At 52.6% G+C, this 14,937-nt stretch overlaps 2 non-coding genes across 2 annotated transcripts; one reads left to right on the top strand and one right to left on the bottom strand.

The window, feature by feature from the left end:
• Positions 1-2,999: 2,999 nt before the first annotated feature.
• On the bottom strand, positions 3,000-3,073 carry Trnaw-cca (transfer RNA tryptophan (anticodon CCA)). The gene has a single exon. It is a non-coding gene; the product is annotated as a tRNA-Trp (tRNA).
• Positions 3,074-3,191: 118 nt separating this feature from the next.
• Trnaa-cgc (transfer RNA alanine (anticodon CGC)) lies at positions 3,192-3,263 on the top strand. The gene has a single exon. It is a non-coding gene; the product is annotated as a tRNA-Ala (tRNA).
• The last annotated feature ends 11,674 nt before the right edge of the window (positions 3,264-14,937 follow it).

Here is a 14,937-nt window from a genome sequence, read left to right as displayed (position 1 = left end):
TCTCTGCCTGAGTGGTTAACCGCTGGCCGTCCACCGTCCGAAGTGCCGTGACGAGTTTCTGTGTATACTGCCGCTTTTCCCCTACCACGTGTTGCAATGAGGGTCCTTCGTGCGCGACCTCATATCCCTGTCATGCTCGAATGACGGTGCCATCCATCTTGTGGCGCATGAGAAGCAACAGTTTGGCTTTGACGCGGTTGATTTCTACAAGACTAACCGGTAGTTGTGCGGGACGGTTGTACAGATCACGGAGGACACTAAAGTAAAATTCCACTGTGTGGTTGTACCATTGCATCCTATCGCGGGCGTAGTTCATTAGTGTTCTCCTCAAGGCCGGTTTGGCGCAATGTATCCACCAGAGGAGCACCGACTGATATGCGTGTGTGCGACGTAAGCATTTCGTCCAGGTGTCGGTGACTTGTACACGGCAATCACGATCCTTCAGAACAGCTACATTCAATTTCCACAATCCTCTGCTGCGATAGGTTGCCTGGCGCGCCAGAGTGATGGTGCAGATATATGCCAAATGATCTGAAAAGATCGTCGGCCAGAGTTCCGACTGCTGAAGACTGAGACGAAGCTCGCGCGACGTATATATGCGGTCCAGGCGGCTCGCTGACGTAGCCGTAAAGTACGTGAACCCCGGCGCGTCTCCATGGAGGCAGGTCCATGTGTCCAGCAAGGCCATGTCACGTATAATGGCAGAGAGCTCCGGGCATGTGTTGTAGTTCGGCGTCTGGTCGCGGGGTGACAGCACGCAGTTGAAGTCACCTCCGAAAACGACGTGATCGTACCTGCCCGCGAACAGGATGGAGCATAGACATTGATAATGCGGACGCCAGCGAGCGTAAGCGCTGTACCTCTCGCCGAAGGTAGAAACGCGACATCCGTAACTTCGATACCCTCTTTGGTCAAGATGGCAGTGCCCAGTTCGTGCGCGGTACCAGGATGGACATGAGCGGTATATGTGCGCAAGGACTGGAGATCCGACTCCCTGACCTCCTGTAACAGGGCGATATCGACGTCTGCCGCTCGTAACATGTCACTGAGAAGCTGCAGTTTACGAGCACTGCTGATTTTGTTACTGTTGATGGTCGCTATGCGATACGCCTGTTGAGGGTTCATTGGGCACAACTCCGCGACACCGTCTGCTTTTAGGTTCGCTGTTCTGTCTCCGAGCCGTCGACAGGCTCACTTGATCCTGGTCGTAATGCGTTACCCATGGTACCATGGGCGTCGTCCACGGCCTGTGGGTTGTCTGTCGTTCCTGCATCCTGAGCGTCAAACTCAACATCATCAGCCCAATTTACTTCATTTTGCACCGGGGCGGTGTGGCGCAAGTTCGGAAGTGTTCGATCCTGACCATCACATGGTTCAAGGGGTCGCGTCGTACTCACATCCATGGGGGTCGCACTACAGACGTCAACGCCACAGTGACCCTGGGGGGGGGGGGGGTCGCCTCTCGCTGCGTGGGGGCCTGGTCTGTTGCAGAGCTGGTCGTCGGAGTGCTGCGCTGCGTTTGTGCAATCCGTGTGGCTTTTTCTCGATATTGGCGAGCTGCTTCGCCGGCATCTGGGGTCGCGATACGTTGTTTCTTGCGCTTCTGTTGTTGGTGCCGAGAAGTTTGTCCTTCCTCCGCGTCTGAAGGTTGAGACTGTCCCACACTAGGTGTTTCGGAGTCCGCTCCTGTCTCGGGCGTCACGTCAGAGACCACGTCCATCAGTTCCGTCCACGGAGGTTCCACATACGCGGAGACATCCGGACTCGGGGCGTCTGACGCCGGGCGCACTGATTGGTCGACCACCGGCGCATCCTGCAGCATGGCCGGCTCCTGTGATGCAGCGGGAGGGTCTTGAACAGCGGTGATTGGCGCAGCAGCTCCTCGCGCAGCCGCGACATACGTCAGTGGCCACGCTTGGGACCGCTGCGGATCGAGGTTCTCTCCCACCGGCAATTCTGCAATTCGTCGTTGTAGACACTCCGATCGTACGTGACCTCCTTTTCCACAACCAGAGCATGTACGAGGTTGTCCATCATACATGACGATCGCTCGGCAGCCACAAATGTACACATAGGAGGGGATATGTTTCCGAAGATCGATTCTCACATGACGTACACCATTAAGAACAGGGTACGTCTCAAAGCTCAACCACTTCTCCTCTGTATGGGCGAGGACCGTCCCATATTGTTGCAGGGCCGAAGTTACTTGGTGGGCAGTCACCTCAAATGGTAATTCAAAGACATGCACCGTTCTGATTCCAATGCCCGCTGGCTCCAAAAGGACAGTCCCTATATTGCCATCGGAGTGAAGGAACTTATAAGAGCCTCCCGACGTTCGAATCAGTCGGTCACAGCAATCGTAATTGATACGTTTCACATGGACAACACTTGCCACTATCGAAAGATGGATACCAAATAGTACGTTAGGATCTAATTTCACTACCTCCCTCAAAAAACGTTCAACTTCAAGCGCTTTTGGTCGGGCAAAGCGGTTCTCGAAAGTGAACTTTACTGTCGACTTTCGTAAAGAGTGAGCCATGTGTACTTTGCCTGTGTACGATGGACGCAGCGCCGCTGGCACAACACTCGCCGCTTCCGCGAAGCTGTTTCTCGCGGCTAGGACGTAAACAGCACGTCCGCGCCGCACGGCTTCACAAGCCCGACTGGGCTGAGCTATACCCCCTTTCACGATCTTTCTATTCCCATAACTTAAGGAAAAATATTATACTCTGCCTGGCTAAATACGTCTTATCGAGCAAAATATTGCGTAATCATTATCTCTCAGTTATATATTAGCGTTAAACGATATAAATATAAAAAATACTAGACACTTCGTGCCTGGAGAAAGTGCGAGTCGGCGCCTTCACTTTAATGTCAGAATGCGAAAATTGCACTAGTAGCTTTTTTCAAGCAAGTTCTGTTCGTCCGTTCTCTGTAATCGTTTGGTATCTGATTAAATTGACATTCTCGCCTATGGATTTCGTAAACGAAAATTTCATTGTCACCCCGACGTGATTTGAACACGCAACCTTCTGATCTGGAGTCAGACGCGCTACCGTTGCGCCACGGAGTCGACACTGCTTAGGCTTTGTAATGAATAGGTTCCTCGAACACTTACTGTACCGTTCAAACCTAAGAAATAATGACAGCAGGATCCACGAATGACTCGTCCCAGATGTAGTTGCCCTGGCGGGGGTGTAACTCAGTGGTAGAGTGTCTGCTTCGCATGCAGGAAGTCCTGGGTTCAAATCCCAGCTCCTCTAATTTTTGTTTCTCCGTGCAGCAGTACATGAAAACTTTTGCCTATCACCATATTCTATAAAATTCAGTGTACAAGATTCTTCCCCCAAGCAAGTGGATTTCGTACAGTTCGACCTCACGGCGGGAGGACGATGACCTGCAAGAGCCTGGGCTGCGATACCCCCATTGAGATGTTGCTCCAAAGCCTTCGGTATGGCGTACGGAGTGCATCTGAAACATGTATGTGCAACTTGTATTTAGGTGGAGACAAGGCGGGCAGGGGTCGAAACCCGAGGCCTGCCCGCGATGGCTCCCCCCACCCATCCCTGATTCACTCCTTCAAGCAAACACTTGTTATAAATCTTTGTTTCTTATCTTTGCTGTTATTTTTTTTTATTTTTTATTTTTTTTTTGTCGGTTAGAGTTGTTAACCCTCTGCTCCGAAGTATATGATGCTGGCACATTTGTAAATAAACACTTCTTCTTTGTCGTGTGTCATTTGCGTGTTTTGATCCATATCGAAAGACATTCCTCTTCCATTAGAGGTGTGAAATTGTCATGAATAAGCAACAAGGAAAGGGAGACTAATGAAAAGAAATATATTGACCAGGTATAACAGAAAGTATAACTTAAAAAAATAGAAATAAAACAGAATACATTTCTTCTTGACTTGCTTCCATCGTCCAATGTGGTCATCCTATGCCATGTTTTTCAAAAGTGATGTCCATCATGTTGCCGAATAATTTTTTACTGTCTGTGACACATTGAATCTTCCAGTATGCCAGCTCCATGTAGGTTAGAAAACTAATAAAATCGTCCTCTCCACGAACATTAATGATATAGTTCACATAGTGCCCCAGGATCCACATCACTGTATTGTTTTTCGTGGCAGGGTAAAACTTTTTGTCGGGACGCAGTAGGATATCCAGCTGCAGATTGTCTTCCGCGCTCCTTGAGAGTACGGCGATCCTCTTCTTGACCCATCGCCAATTCAGTGCATGGCCACCGCAGGTAAACCGATGGATCAGAGAATCGATGAGCCCACAACAGAGACAGAGATTTGTGTCACTTAACCCAATTGCATGTAGCTTTTCATTAGTGGCAATTGTGTTATTTACCACCCTGTACCAGGTTGAAGCAACAACCGAAGAGTGTACTTTCAAGCTGACGTTGGCCCACACCGTTGTCCAGTCGGTAGTTGGATACTTCTGTTCTATTGTATTGGGGGCCGCCGACTTTTCCCACTTCCGTTGCAAGTCCCGAGTTGACAGTGGTCGTCGCTGTAGAACACCCACATCTGCATAACTAACATGAAGGAAAAATTCTCTGATGTGTTTCAATTTGTAATGGATTTTTCCGACGTCAATCGGTGGTCGCACACTCGCTGGACGCACTGCGAGGAACAACTTTTGAGTAACAGTGCATTGGCTGTCATGCAGTAAAGTCGTGGTCCGCTTGATGTACAAGGCCATTGCCTTCCCGGCGATGTTAACTAACTCAAGCCCACCAGTAGTTCTCGACTTGGCGAGGGTATCGGAGGACAATTTAAATATGTTTCCCTTCCAGATGTATTGATTGGCAACCTGCATGATCTTTCTGGCCTGAAGCTTGGGAATGGGAAAGAACTGTGCAACATAATACGCCTTGGAGAAGACGTAGGTATTGAGAATCCTGATTTTTTTCGATAATGTTCACAGCACGCCAGCGACATTCGACAATGGTACCCTGTATCAGATGCGTCACTGACTTCCAATTGGAGGCCACCAGTTTGAGAGGGCACCTATTCAAGGTGATTCCTAGTAGTTTGTGAGGTTCCACAACATGCGCCCACGGTATAGTTACGCTCTCGAAACCCCTGATATCGAGCACTTTACATTTCTGGTCACTTAGTTGTGCTCCAGACACTTCACTATATTGGTCGATCGCCCGTTTAATACGGACCACCTCGTCGTCACTGCGTAACAGTACGGCAACATCGTCAGCGTACGCACGGACTATGAATGTGTGACCGGACATTGACACTCCTGACAACTGGTGATAAAGAGACCGAAGGAAGGGTTTCAGTGACAGCACAAAAAGTGACATAGAGAGTGGACTGCCCTGGGGGACACCCCGCTTAATGGATATCGGTTGCGTCAGCTGTCCATTGACTTGTATCCTCGCTGATATACCAGATATCAAATTGCGAAGGACTTTTATCACCCCTTCCTCGAGTCCTATTTTGTCCATGATGTGAAAAAGGTATCGGTGGTTCACATGATCAAAGGCTTTATGAAAGTCTAGAAAAGGCAGCGCACAATTCAGGTTGGTGACTTAGGCAATGGAGATGAGGTCCCGAATTTCAGACATCGCAGACATGGCATTCCGTCCTGGCACGCACGCCTGGTGCCGCCGGACAACTTTGTGAATGAGCGGAGACATTCGGGTGTTAACAGCTCTGGCTATAGTTTTGTAGTCAAAATTGAGCAGGGTGAGCGGGCGCAGATTATCAAATCGCTTACACCCTTTGCGTTTGGGAACAAGGACAATTTTACCCTCCGTCACCGCAGCAGGAACAGGCGCCCCAGCAATGATTTCATTTAAAATTTCTGTAAAAGTAACACCAATTACATCCCAATACTGAAGATAAAACTCCTTGGGAAGGCCGTCCAGTCCTGGGGCTTTGTTAGCTGGCGACTTAACAATAAGTTCTAAAGTCTCCTCGACACTAAACGCAGCCAGAAAGTCACGATTATCATCCTCAGTAACAGACTTGTCCATCAACTGGAGTACAGAAGCAGTCAAGCCATCATTGGTTGGGTAGTCCGAGTACAGACCGTGATACAACCTCTGGATTGCCGTGACTATGTCAGGTTGCCGATGCCGAGTGAGAAGTTCCCCGTTATCAGTTGCCAGTTCGTCTATAAATAAGCGTCTACGTTTCGTCTGATGCTTAATAAGATGATACATGGAAGTTGTCTCAGATTGAACAAAAGAATCGACTTTTGACTTGATTTTTAATCCTTCTAGTTGTTTACGTTTGATACTGAGCATCTTAGCCTTGATTTGCTTTATTTGAGCCGTGTAAATATTATTGACGCCAGATTTGTCGTAGAGCTCCCTTAAAATCGTATAGTAAAATTCGGTAGTCCTCTTTGCATCCCTTGATTGCGTATTACAGTACGAAATCAAAGTCCGACGCAACTTTGGTTTAGCAAAGGACGTCCACCACTCTACTTTCATACGGTATCTATTGACAGAGCGAAGACAAAAAGTCCAAGTTCGTGTGACAAGTACCTCGAGATCGGCGTCCTGAAGGTGGGAAATGTTGAAAAAAAAAATGGTTCAAATGGCTCTGAGCACTATGGGACTCAACATCTTAGGTCATAAGTCCCCTAGAACTTAGAACTACTTAAACCTAACTAACCTAAGGACATCACACACACCCATGCCCGAGGCAGGATTCCCCCCTGCGGGTTCGGGGGTTAGAATAGGCCCGCGGTATTCCTGCCTGTCGTAAGAGGCGACTAAAAGGAGTCTCACACGTTTCGGCCTTATGTTTTGGTCCCCTGTTGGGTTTGACCTCCATATTTCAAAATTCTTCCGAAGAGCGAGCCAGTTGGGGAAGGGCGCCTTATTTGGTGCCTTGTGTCCATGTTGTGTTCCGAACTTTCGCCATCTTCTTCGTCGTTGCGTTGCAGTCCTGCCCGCTTTCCATCGCTTGGGCATGGATACGCTCCTGCGTACACTCTCTGCCAAACACTGTGCAGGGCCATTTTCTGCACTGACGGCGACCATGGACCACTTGTCACCTAACATCCAGCACGGTAGCCAGTCCGTTGTGGTGGGGCCGCCATGTACCCTCTTGGTTGTAGCCCCCTGACTACACAGGGATCGCTCTACTGATGCCTGCGCCGTTCACTCCCCACGTATGCCAAGGAGTAGATGCCCATCTCCTTGGGGCATCGGGACTCCCGGCAATGGCCATCCTGCCAGGTGGCCTTTGCTGTGGCTGGGTGGCGCCCGTGGGGAGGGCCCTTGGTCGGAGTAGGTGGCATCAGGGTGGATGACACGCAATGAAGCGTGGCACTTCTTCTCTCGCTGGCGGCCAGCCGCCAGCAGTCTCTAAGCGTTCTCGGGCTCAATTTAATGCTGAAAAGTACAATCCGAAAACGTTCCCCTCTCTGGCCACGCCGTGGGAGGAACGTAAATCTCAGGATGGCAGTAGCAAATATTCGCCCCGATTCTTAGTTTGTACGAGGGCTGATGGGGAGCCTTTTCTCTCCACAAAGCCTCAGTTCTTCGTCGAGCATTTAGAGGACAAGTTTGGGGAGGTGGAGGGTTTGTCAAAAATGCGCTCTGGATCGGTCCTGATACAAACGGCATCCTCTGCCCAGTCATGGCGGTTACTTGCTTGTGACAAGTTGGGGGATGTTGCTGTTACGATCACACCGCATAAGAGTTTAAATATGGTCCAGGGTGTTATTTTCCATAGGGACCTCCTTTTGCAGTCTGATGACGAGCTGCGCGCCAACCTCGAACGACGAGGCGTTCATTTCGTCCGGCGCGTTCATCGGGGTCCGAGGGACAACCAGGTTGCTACCGGTGCCTTCATCTTGGCCTTCGAGGGTGATACGTTACCGGAAAAGGTCAAGGTGATGGTCTACCGATGTGACGTCAAGCCCTATATCCCTCCCCCGATGCGGTGCTTCAAGTGCTGGAAGTTCGGCCATATGTCTTCCCGCTGCACTTCCAGCCTCACATGTCGAGATTGCGGACGCCCATCTCATCCCGATACTCCATGTGCCCCGCCTCCTATCTGTGTTAACTGCGGAGAACACCATTCCCCCTGCTCGCCGGACTGTCGGATCTTCCAGAAGGAAAGGAAGATAATGGAATATAAGACCCTGGACCGCCTGACCTACACCGAGGCACGGCGGAAGTTTGAAAGGCTACATCCTGTGCCCATGCCGTCCACCTATGCTGCTGCTGCAACACCTGTTCGAACTTCTTCAGTGTCGTCCCCAACAGTTCGACCTCAGCTCTGTCGGCCATCACCGGCCCCCTCGGTTGTGGGGGGCACTTCACTCCCTGTTGCTCCTGCTCCATCTACTTCAGGAGCAACACCACCCCAACCACCGGGGACATCTGTTCCCCCTTCACAGCCGGAGAAGCGTGGGCCTTCTTCGGCTCCTCTCGCCCGGAAGGGGTCCCTTGGGGCCCTCCCATCCCAGGCTTTGCCCAGTGCCAAAGCGGACACTCGCCAGTCTGCCAAAAAACCACCGGTCGCTGGTTGTAGGGCGTCGCGGTCGTCTTCAGTCCCTGAGACTGACCCAGTGACGCCCTCCCAGCCAGATCCCCCAAAGGCACAGCGAGCAAAGCAGTCAAAGAAAAAGGCTCCCAAGAATCCTGAAATTGCGGTGGCACCTGTCCCACCGCGACCTTCTCCCTCTGCGTCCGAAGATGAGGTGGAGATTCTGGCGTCCGCTGAGGACCTCGATCTCGGCGGTCCCTCAGACGCCATGCATGGCACTAGCGCGGGTGCTCAGTCGGAGGCAGCAGGTGATCCGGCGGCGTAATCTGCCTTCCCAGTCCCGTCACGCCTTTCCCAGCCATGGACCACACCATCCTCCAGTGGAACTGCAGCGGTTTCTTCCACCATCTAGCTGAGCTCCGCCAACTTATCAGCCTTCACCCTTTCTTCTGCATTGCTCTCCAGGAAACTTGGTTTCCAGCAATGCGAACCCCCGCCCTCCGTGGCTATCGGGGTTACTATAAGAACCGAGCAGCTTATGAAAGGGTGTCTGGTGGCGTCTGCATATATGTCCTTCACACTCTGCACAGCGAGTCTGTCCCTCTCCAGACGCCTTTAGAGGCTGTCGCTGTACGCGTGTGGACGCCACAGGCTGTTACCGTCTGCAGCCTTTACATTCCACCGGATGGTGATGTCTCGCAGCATGTCCTGGCTGCACTAGTCGCCCAATTGCCGCCACCTTTCTTGCTATTGGGCGACTTCAACGCCCATAACCCTCTGTGGGGTGGGTCAGTGGCAACAGGTCGAGGCGCCATCGTTGAGCGTTTATTGTCGCAGCTCGATCTCTCGCTGTTAAATGATGGTGCCTTCACACACTTCAGTGTGGCGCATGACACGTACTCCGCCATTGACCTTTCACTCTGTAGCCATAGCCTCTTACCGTCTGTCCAATGGAGTGTACATGACGACCTGTGTGGTAGTGACCACTTTCCGATCTTTTTGTCACTACCACAGCGCCACTCTTCTGGGCGCCCTAGCAGATGGGCTATGAATAAGGCTGACTGGGACTTGTTCTCCTCCACTGCCGCTTTTGAGCCTCTCCCTACTGATGACATTGATGCGGTGGTTCAATCGGTCACCACCGGCATCGTTACTGCCGCCGAATCTGCCATTCCCCGTTCTTCTGGGTCCCATCGGCGGAAGGCTGTGCCTTGGTGGTCGCCTGCGATCGCTGAAGCGATTAAAGATCGCCGGCGGGCGCTCCAGCGTCACAAGCGACATCCCTCCATAGACCACCTTATCGCCTTCAAACGGCTGCGTGCGCGGGCCCGCCTCCTTATCCGCCAAAGCAAGAAGGAGTGCTGGGAGCGGTATGTGTCCACCATTGGCCTCCATGTCACTACATCGCAGGTCTGGGACAAGATTCGACGCGTCTACGGCTATCGGCCACCTGTCAGCGTCCCTGCGCTCTCACTGAATGGAGCAGTTTGTACTGACTCCGACGTCATTGCAAATCGATTAGCAGAGCATTTTGCTATGAGTTCCGCTTCTGCGAATTACCCACAGGCCTTCCGCTCCATTAAAGAACGGATGGAACGTCGGAGCCTTTCGTTTCGCACCAACCACCTAGAATCTTACAATGCTCCATTTAGTGAGTGGGAATTTCGCAGTGCCCTAGCTGCTTGCCCTGATACCGCTCCTGGGCCAGATGGCATCCACTGTCAGATGCTGAAACACCTTTCAGTGGACTGCCAGCGGCGCCTTCTCGATCTTTACAACCGTCTTTGGGTCGAGGGGGAGTTTCCGTCGCAATGGCGGGAAGGCATTGTCCTCCCCGTTTTGAAGCCTGGAAAGAACCCTCTGGAGGTGGACAGCTACCGTCCCATTAGCCTCACCAACGTTCCTTGCAAGTTGCTTGAACGGATGGTGAGCCGGCGCTTGAATTGGGTACTGGAGTCTCGGGGTCTTCTGGCTCCGTAAAGGCCGCTCCGCCACCGACAATCTGGTGAGCCTGGAGTCGGCCATCCGTACTGCCTTTGCCCGCCGTCAGCACCTGGTCGCTGTCTTTTTCGACATGCGGAAGGCGTACGATACGACATGGCGTCATCACATCATTTCTACGCTTCATGGATGGGGTCTTCGGGGTCCTCTGCCGATTTTTATCCGCAATTTTCTGTCGTGTCGTACCTTCCGCGTGCAAGTCGCGGCCTCGTATAGTTCCACCCACGTCCAGGAGAACGGTGTGCCACAGGGTTCTGTTTTAAGTGTCTGTCTGTTTTTAATAGCCATTAACGGGCTTGCTCCGGCTGTGGGAACTTCTGTCTCCGCTTCCCTGTATGCTGACGACTTCTGCCTTTACTACAGCTCTACTGGCATTGCAGCTGTTGAACGTCAGCTACAGGGCGCTATCCGTAAGGCGCAGTCTTGGGCTGTAGCGCATGGGTTTCAGTTTTCGGCAGCCAAGACCCGCGTTATGCATTTCTGCCGGCGCCGAACAGTCCATCCTGAGCCGCGGCTTTATCTAGCCGACGAACTGCTTGCTGTGGTGGAGACCCACAGGTTTTTGGGGGTGGTTTTCGATGCCCGGTTGACTTGGCTGCCTCATATCCGGCAGCTCAAACAGGCGTGTTGGCGGCATCTCAATGCTCTGCGCTGTTTGAGCCACACCCGCTGGGGCGCCGACCGCTCTACCCTGTTACGGCTCTACCAGGCGTTAATCCAGTCCCGCCTGGATTATGGGTGCCTGGCTTATGGCTCAGCATCCCCATCTGCGTTACGGGTGTTGGACCCAATTCTCCACAGCGGGATACGCCTTGCCACTGGTGCTTTCCGCACCAGCCCTGTGGACAGCGTACTAGTTGAGGCAGGTGTACCTCCACTGCGGTTCCGACACCAACGTTTGCTGGCCGCTTATGCTGCCCATGTTCTAAGCTCGCCCGGGCATCCTAACTATCGTCTCCTGTTCCCACGATCGGTCGTCCGTCTGCCAGAACGTCGGCCCCGCTCTGGTTGTACAATAGCGGTCCGCGTCCAAGAGCTTCTCTCTGGGCTTCAGGTTTTCACTGTTCCGCCTCCTTTCCGGGCTACTTTGCATACACCCCCATGGTGCGTTCGTCGCCCTTGCCTTCGGCTCGACTTGGCAGAGTGCCCGAAGGATTCAGTCCCTCCAGAGGCCTTCCGCCGCCGCTTTCATTCCATCCTGGCCACGTATCAGGGCTCTGGCATTGTTTACACCGACGGCTCGATGGTTGCTGGTCGAGTCGGTTATGCGGTCACTCTAGGGGACCATTCCGAACAACGTTCCTTGCCGGCTGGCTGCAGCGTTTACACTGCGGAGCTGGTCGCCATCTTTCGAGCCCTAGAGTATATCCGCTCCTGCTCAGGTGAGTCCTTCGTTATCTGTAGCGATTCCCTGAGCAGTTTACGAGCTCTCGACCAGTGTTTTCCTCGTTCCCGTCTGGTGATGGCTATCCATGAGTCCCTGCATACTCTTGCGCGTTGCGGCCGCTCTGCAGTCTTCGTGTGGACCCCAGGCCATGTTGGGATCCCCGGGAATGAGAATGTTGACCGTCTGGCGAAAGAGGCCACGAGGACGTCATCTCTTTATGTTGGCCTCCCAGAGACTGATTTGCGGGCAGTCTTCCGCCGCAAAATTTTGGCGCTATGGGCCGATGAATGGCGCGAACTGACGACGCGCAATAAACTACGTGCTGTGAAGGAGACGACGGCTGTGTGGCGGTCATCCCTGCGAGCCACTCGCAGGGACTCAGTAGTTCTTTGCCGGCTCCGCATTGGCCACTCCCGGCTGACACACGGTTACTTACTGCGCCGGGAAGACCCTCCTCTATGTCGCTGTGGGGCGGCTTTGACGGTGGCCCACATTTTGATGGCCTGCCCCATTTTAGCTGTGGTCAGGCAGACATTTCGGCTGCCTGATGCGCTCCCTGCCCTTTTAACAGACGACTCCGCAATGGCTGACTTAGTTTTACGTTTTATTCGGGCAGGGGGCTTTTATCATTTAATCTGAGTGTTTCTATTTTCTGTTATTGTTTTGTGTTGATTCTGGCCTTTGGCCTATGCTTTTAAACTGATTTTTTAACGGGTTTCTCAGTGGTTGGCTTTTCCTTTTTTTTATTTCTATGGTCGGCCAACCACCGTCACACTCTGTGTGGTTTTAGTTCGTTTCGTTTTGTCTTGTCTTTGTCTCAGTTTCTCTTGTTTTGTATCGTCTGTGTTCTATTCTGTTCCTCGTTTTTATTCTCTGTGGGTGTTCTTTGTCTTTGGAAAAAGGGACCGATGACCGTAGCAGTCTGGTCCCTTTGATCGCCCAAACCAACCAACCAACTTTTCCTTTTTTTATTTCTATGGTCGGCCAACCACCGTCACACTCTGTGTGGTTTTAGTTCGTTTTGTCTTGTCTTTGAGTTTCTCTTGTTCTGTTTCGTCTGTGTTCTATTCTGTTCCTCGATTTTATTCTCTGTGGGTGTTCTTTGTCTTTGGAAAAAGGGACCGATGACCGTAGCAGTCTGGTCCCTTTCATCCCCCCAAACCAACCAACCAACCGGATGGCTGCAGCGTTTCCACTGCTGAGCTGGTCGCCATCTTTCGTGCCCTAGAGCATATCCGCTCCTGCTCAGGTGAGTCCTTCGTTATCTGTAGCGATTCCCTGAGCGGTTTACGAGCTCTCGACCAGTGTTTTCCTCGTTCTCGTCTGGTGCTGGCTATCCATGAGTCTCTGCATACTCTTGCCCGTAGCGGCCGCTCTGTGGTCTTTGTGTGAACCCCCGGTCATGACCCCCTGCGGGTTCGGGGGTAAGAATAGGCCCGCGGTATTCTTGCCTGTCGTAAGAGGCGACTAAAAGGAGTCTCAAATGTTTCGGCCTTATGTGATAGTCCCCTCTCTGGTTTGATCTCCATCTTTCTAAATTATTCCGAAGAGCGAGCCAATTGGGGAAGGGCGCCTTACATGGTGCACTGTATCCGTCGTGCAATTAGACCTTTAGCCGGCTTTCTCGTCGTTGCAATGGTGTCCCGCTCGTTTTCGATCTCTTGGGCGATTACCACGCTGCACTCTGCAGTGTTTCTTTTATCTGCGACGACGACCCTGGTCAGTTTTGCACCTAAGATCCAGCACGGTAGCCAGTCCGTTGTGGTGGGGCCGCCATGTACCCTCTTGGTTGTAGCCCCCTGACAACACAGGGATCGCTCTACTGATGCCTGCGCCGTTAACTCCCCACGTATGCCAAGGAGTAGATGCCCATCTCCTTGGGGCATCAGGACTCCCGGCAATGGCCGTCCTGCCAGATGGCTATTGCTGCGGCTGGGTGGCGCCCGTGGGGAGGGCCCTTGGTCGGAGTAGGTGGCATCAGGGCGGATGACCCGCAATGAAGCGTGGTACGTCATCTATCGCTGGCGGCCAGCCGTCAGCAGTCTCTAAGCGTTCGAGGGCTCATTTTAAGGGTAATGTTTATGACCCCAAATCGTTCCCATCCCTGGTCACATCATGGGAGGAACGAAAGGCGTTGCATGAAAGTGAAACGTATTCGCCCAGATATCTTGTCTGTACCAGAGCTGATGGGGAATCTTTTATATCCGTGACGCCTCAGTTCTTTGTAGAGCATTTAGAGGACAAGTTTGGGGAGGTGGAGGGCTTGTCCAAGATGCGGTCCGGATCGGTGTTGATAACAACGGCATCCTCCGCCCAGTCGCGGGCCTTGCTCGCTTGTTCTAAGCTGGGGGATGTCTCCATCACTATCACGCCCCATAAAAGTCTGAACATGGTCCAGGGCATTATCTTCCACAGGGATCTCCTTTTACAGTCAGATGACGAGCTGCGCGCCAACTTGGAGTGCCGAGGTGTCCATTTCGTCCGGCGCGTCCACCGGGGTCCGAGGGATCGTCAAGGTTCCACCGGTGCCTTCATCTTGGCCTTCGAGGGTGACACGTTACCTGAGAAGGTCAAGGTGATGGTGTACCGTTGTGATGTCAAGCCGTATATCCCTCCCCCGATGCGGTGCTTCAAGTGTTGGAAGTTCGGCCACATGTCTTCACGCTGTGCTTCCGACCTCGTCTGTCGGGATTGCGGTCGACCATCCCATCCTGATCATCTCTGTGCCCCGCCTCCAATCTGTGTGAACTGTGGTGCGCACCATCCGCCTTGCTCGCCAGACTGTCCGATTCTGCAGAAGGAGCAGAAGATCATGGAAATAAAGACGCTCGACCGCCTGACGTACACTGAGGCGAAGCGGAAATATGATCGGCTTCACCCAGTGCGAAAGACAGCTTCTTATGCCGCAACTGTCACTCCTACAATTCCGTCTGCTCCAGTCAGCTCTCAGAGTCGAAGTCCCACACCTGCCCCCTTGATGGTCGGGGGCACTAAACCTCCTGTTGCTCCTGCTCCATCTACTTCAGGAGCAACACCTCCCCAACCATCGGGGACATCAGTCCCCCCTTCCCAGCCG

This window comes from Schistocerca nitens, chromosome 4, assembly GCF_023898315.1.
Source record: "Schistocerca nitens isolate TAMUIC-IGC-003100 chromosome 4, iqSchNite1.1, whole genome shotgun sequence".
NCBI classification, from domain to species: Eukaryota; Metazoa; Arthropoda; class Insecta; order Orthoptera; family Acrididae; genus Schistocerca; species Schistocerca nitens.
Note: the sequence above shows the minus strand (reverse complement) of the source record. Positions and strands in the feature narration are given on the sequence as shown.